This window comes from Gavialis gangeticus, unplaced genomic scaffold, assembly GCF_001723915.1.
Source record: "Gavialis gangeticus isolate Ggan-Ray unplaced genomic scaffold, GavGan_comp1, whole genome shotgun sequence".
Classification (NCBI taxonomy): domain Eukaryota; kingdom Metazoa; phylum Chordata; order Crocodylia; family Gavialidae; genus Gavialis; species Gavialis gangeticus.
The window spans coordinates 158,956,452-158,962,258 of record NW_017728992.1 but is presented as its reverse complement, the minus strand read 5'-3'; the positions used below and the strand labels follow the sequence as shown (position 1 = coordinate 158,962,258).

Below are 5,807 nucleotides of genomic sequence, written 5' to 3'. Positions count from 1 at the left end.
TTCATTAGAGGCAGGTCCTGTCACACCAACCTAATGGCGTTCTATGACCAGGTCACAAAATCCTTAGACGCAGGGGTAGCAGTGGACTTAGTCTTTCTGGACTTTAGGAAGACGTTGAATTATTTTAGGAAGGCCTTTAACACTGTCTCTCACGCCATTCTCATTAAAAAACTAGGAGACTGTGGCGTTGACACCTACACAGTCAAATGGGTCACTAGCAGGCTGGAGGGCTGCGCTCAAAGAGTGGTGGTGGACGGGTCTTATTTGACCCGGAGGGATGTGGGTAATGGGGGTCCCCAGGGCTCGGTCCTCGGGCCCGCACTGTTCAATATCTTCATCAGCGACTTGGACGAGGGGATAAAAAGCACCCTGTTCAAATTCGCAGACGACACTAAGATTTGGGGGGAAGTGGGCATGCTAGAAGGGAGGAATAGGCTGCAGATTGGATCTAGACAGGTTACAGGGATGGGCGGATGAGAACAGGATGGGTTTCAACACTGACAAGTGCAAGGTGCTGCACCTGGGGAGGAAGAACCAGCAGCATACCTACAGGCTGGGGAACTCCCTTGTCAGTGCAGAGGCAGAAAAGGATCTTGGAGTCGTCATTGATGCCAAAGTGAACATGGGCCGACAGTGTAGGGGTGCAGTCAGGAAGGCCAACCACACCTTGTCATGCATCCATAGAGGCATTACGAGCAGGTCCAAGGAGGTGATCCTCCCCCTCTATGCGGCACTGGTCAGGCTGCAGTTGGAGTACTGCGTCCAGTTCTGGGCACCGCACTTCAGGAGGGATGTGGACAACATGGAGAGGGTTCAGAGGAGGGCCACCCACATGATCAGGTGGCAGCAGGGCAGGCCCTACGAGGAGAGGTTGAGGGACCTGAACCTGTTTGGCCTCCACAAGAGAAGGCTAAGGGGGGATCTAATGGCCGTTTACAAACTAGTCAGAGGGGACCAACAGGCACTGGGGGAGTCCCTGTTCCCCTGAGCGTTTACCAGGAGTGACTAGAAATAACGGTCACAAGCTGGCAGAGGGTAGATTCAGACTAGACATCAGGAGGCGCTACTTCACAGTCAGGGCGGCTAGGATCTGGAACCAACTTCCAAGAGAAGTGGTGCTGGCTCCTACCCTGGGGGTCTTTAAGAGGAGGCTAGATGAATACCTTGCCAGGGTCATTTGACCCCAGTACTCTTTCCTGCCATAGCAGGGGATCGGACTTGATGATCTGCTCAGGTCCCTTCCAACCCTACCAACTATGAAACTGAGTCCCAGGTCCTTCAGCCTTACCTCATGGCTTGCCATGCATGTCTCTGATCATACAGGTGGCCCTTTCTTGGACTCTCTTGAGCTTTTCTATGTCCTTGTTGAAGTGTGACACCGAGGACTAGATGCAGTACTCCATCTGTGGTCTCACCAATACCAAGTAGATCAGAAGAATCACTTCCTTGGTTTTGCTGGAGATGTATCTATTGATCCACGGCAGAGTATTATTTGCCCTGCTGGCTACAGTGTTGCACTGTCAGCTCATGTTCATACTGTGTTCAGTTATTACCCCCTGGTTTCTTTCATTCATAGTGCTGGTCAGATTGGTGTTGCCAAGCCTGTAGGTGTGCAGGGGATTGTTTGTCCCCAGGTGGAACACTTTACATTTTTCAATGGTAAACCTCATCTGGTTCCAATCTGCCCAACTTGCCATCCTGTCTAGATCCACCTGTATCTGCAGCCTATCTTCAAGCATGATCATGCTTTCCCATAAGTTGGTGTTGTCGGTGAACTTGGCTAGTGAGCTCTTCACCCCCACATCCAAATCATTGATGAAGATGTTAAAAAGCACTGGACCAAGCACTGACCCCTGAGGGACACCACTGGCCACTTCTTACCAAGACTATACAGATCCGTTCAGTAGAACTCTCTGGGTCCTACCCTGCAGCCAGCTTCCTACCTACCTAACTGGCTCGCAATTAAGCACACAATCTTCCAATTTTCTCATGAGAACATCGTGGGATACCAGATCAAAAAGCTTTTTGGAAGTCAAGGTATACAATGTCAACCTCCTCTCTGTTATCCAGGTGGTGAGTTACCTAATCATAAAAGGAGATGAGGTTGGTAAGACAAGACCTTTCTGTGACGAAGCCATGCTGGTTGTCATTCAGAATCCTATCTTCTGCAAACCTACCTGTCATGCTGATGGAAAACTACCCCCTCAACTCCTGCCAGAGTGGCTCTTCTAGTGTCTCTGTCTATGGAGCTTTCTTGTATGTTGGTCCCCAGGCATGCTTCAGTCTGTATTTCCCCATCCCCCAGCAATCTTAGTTTAAAGCCCTATCTAGAAGATCGGCCATCCTGGCTGAGAACAGGGACTTGCCTTTCCATGTGAGGTGGATGTCATCTCTTCCCAGGAGTCTTTTCTCCCTGAATTATGTGCTGTGGTCGAGGAAACTGAAGCCCTCTTGGTGGCACCACCCTTGGAGATGTCTGTTTACTTCCTCTATGCATCCTTCCCTCCTTGGGCCATGGCCTGCAACAGGGAACACAGAAGAAAAGACTACTTGAGCCCTGTAGTCACTCATGACCTGGTCTGGATTACTCCTGGTCATGTCATTTGTTCCCACATGGATGAGGAGCGTGTGGTAGTAGTTGGAGGGCTTGACGAGCCTGGGGATCTTCTCCCCAACATCTCAGCTGTGAGCTCCAGGGAGGCAGCAGACCTCATAGGCTAGGGAGTCTGGATGGCAGATGAGTCCCTCAGTGCCCCGCAGGAGTCCCCAGCCACCACCATTTTGCACCTCCTCTTGGGGGTGGCAGCACACTGCTTACCTTCCTTCTCCTCCTCTGGTGCCACCATTGGAGCCTCCTCATGCATGGAGAGTGGGTTGTACCTGTTGTTCAGTGCCAGGGAAGGAGCAGCCCTGGCCCTGCATTTCCTGGAGCGTGAGGTGAATGTCTTCCAGGTCGCTCCAAGTAGGTCCTTTTGGTTAGCCAGCTTGTTGACCACCTTTACATACCCTATTCAAATAATCTGAATAGATTTTATACACTTACTACTCCAGTTAGGTCATATGTCTGCACTCACCACCTCACTAAAGAGAATAATGAATACTGTTTTAAAGGGCAGAACTCTTGTGACATGCCCTAACTTTTCCAAACAAGCCCCTACCCCCAGCCTGTCATGTATGTCAAAACCCAGTTTTGGTATAGATGGAGCAGTAAACTAAAAAAGCAACGTCGCCTACTCTTGATCTTATTTTAAATGTTTATACTGCCTTCAGCAAAAGATGCACGTGGCAGAATACGTATAGAATTGGGTGGGCAAAATACAGCCTGCTGAGGGATTTTTGTCCAGCCCGCAGCGGGTCCCTCAGTCCCACCTGGCCCAGATGCAGGGGGGCAGCCTGGGCTGCAGTGTGTGGATGGTGCAGTCATCCCTGGGTGCACAGCAGGGCTGGGGCAGCATGGTGGCTGGGCTCTCTTCCCAGCAGCCTTGGTGGCAGTTCCTTCCAGCTGCTGCAGCCGCTGGACCTGGCCCTGTTGCCTGGGCACCCCGGCCTGCCTGCCCTGTACCCACTGCTGGGGTGGGACCTGCATGGGCAGCGTGCTTGGCTGGGTAGATGTGGAATGGTGTCTGGGAGTGAGACAGACAGGTGGGGCCAGAGAGACCCCGCAATCTTGGGGCAGTGACAGCTCTGACTAGGGCCCGGGGGAGAAGCATGATCTCCCCCCCGCAGCCCTGCCACAAGCTCAGGTTCTGTGAGCTGAGGCATGCAGGGAGTGGATCACACCTCAGCCCTGGCCCTGCGGTGTTACCACTCCAAGATCCTGGATGCAGCTCCCTGCCTGCCTATAGCCTCATCTCATCCACCTGGCTGTGTATCCTGCCTGTGTGGCTCCCAACCAACCTCTATGGCAGGGGTGGGCAAAATAAGGCCTGCAGGTGAGATTCAGCCCATCAGCCCATTCTACATGCCTGCAGGGCCCCTAAAGAATTCAGAAAATTAATATTTATCTGCTCCTGGCCTCCTGTCAAAGATGAGGCGGGGAAGCTGGCAGAACTCAGTAACACAGAAGCAAGGCCTGTCCAGGCCCAACCCCTCCCCCCGACCCAGCCCCTCCAGCCCTACACTCAGAAGCCCCATGCTTAGCAAAGACTTCTGGCCTGGGTCCCTGGGGCTGTCCCTGCCTCCCTGTGCCAGACAGGGAAATCCAGATAAGCATTTGTGTGGGAGGTGGGGGGAAAAGGCAGGGGAGGGCCATGGGTGATCTTCCCTAGTCCTCAGGGCCAGGCTGGGCTGAGCCGGCTCCTGCTGAATCCTGCAATCCAGCTATGCAGCCAGGATCCACATGGTGCTGGAGCGACTGGCAGCAAAGCAGGGAAATGGCAGCCAAAAGCATGGGGAGTGGGAGTGAGCGGGCGCACAGGAATGCAGTAATGGCTGGGAAGGGCCCAGAGCGAGGCAGCAGGAGCACAGGGTCCAGCACCAGCTGTGCTGCAGAGGGTACAGGGGTCCCATGCTCCTGCCACCCTGCTCTGGGCCCTGCTGGCACTGGCCCTGTGTTCCTGTCCAGCTGTTGCTGCACTCCCCTGCATCAACTCCTGCCTGCCTGTAGCTGCCATTAGCTTACTTTCCTGCTGGCTGCCGGCCACTCCAACATCACATGGCTCCTGGCTGCACATCCAGACCACGGGAGCATGGGGCCCGTGCTGGTACCCTGGGGCCAGGAGTGGGAGGGTGTGTGTGTGCGTGTTCATAGGGCAAGTCCCACGTGCACACCCCACCATACACATGCACCCACACCCCCCCTCACACTGCCATATACACAGACCCCCACACCCTCTCACACATGCCAGCCACCCTCCCCCCATACACAGACCCCCACAAACCCCATACCCACCCACACTCCACATATCCACACCCATATGCTCCCTCACCTCACACCCACACTCCCCACACCTACCGCCTTCAGAAGCCCTCCCACACACAGACACACACACCCACCCTCCCCCACACCCTGCATAATCACACCCACAGCTTCCCACAAACCTATACCCCAAACCACCCCACAATATACAAGCATAAGACTTCACTTTAAGCTAGTGTGCAATCACCTCTGTGACAACTACACTAATGCATATACATCGGGACAAAAATAATTTTTTAAATCAAATTAATGAATGTTGTAGATGTTCCCTTTTTAGAATATTGTTTGGTATTTTTCTGGTTCCATGATGGCAAAACCCTTTGCTGAAAGGAGTACTTGCGGGGGACAAGGAGAGGGACTTCTGGTGGCAAAGGTCAGAGGTTAGGGGGTGGGACTTCCAGTCACAAGAGGGTGACCAGGGGCAGGACACCTATCAAGGGGTGGGGCTACCCATGTGGCCCTTGCCAGCTTGCCAAAACTTGGTAAGTGGCCTTCTGCCCAAAATAATTCCCTGCCCTGCTCCATGGAGACCCTGGGATTGCAAAGCAGTGTCAGCTGGGGCTGGGGCAGAGCTGTGATCTGCTGCCTGAACACCCCTGTGATGTGGGGGGAGCAGATTGTAGCTCTTCCCCCGGCCCTGGCCCCATGCTGTCACTGCCCCATAATATTGGGGTCTCCATGGAAACCCCAATATGCTTTTCTTTAACTTGTCAGCAAGAGATACATGTAGCATAGGGAACTCCCCAGTCCATCTGTTCCAATGTGCATCAGTGTTGCATGAACAGGCACTTGGGGGTAAAGCCAATAAGATGATATTTGAATGAAGAGTTGCTCATTCTTTCAAACAAGGCCTGGTCCATTCAAGTTGGCACTACCCTTTCTGCTATTT

The 5,807-nt window shown here is 53.2% G+C and overlaps 1 long non-coding RNA gene across 1 annotated transcript in view; it reads left to right on the top strand.

Moving 5' to 3' along the window:
• Positions 1–4,729: 4,729 nt before the first annotated feature.
• LOC109305078 overlaps positions 4,730–5,807 on the top strand; it is a 17,782-nt gene continuing 16,704 nt past the window's right edge. The window contains exon 1 of the long non-coding RNA XR_002099552.1: positions 4,730–4,740. This is a non-coding gene — a long non-coding RNA (uncharacterized LOC109305078). The remainder of the gene's footprint in view (positions 4,741–5,807) is intronic.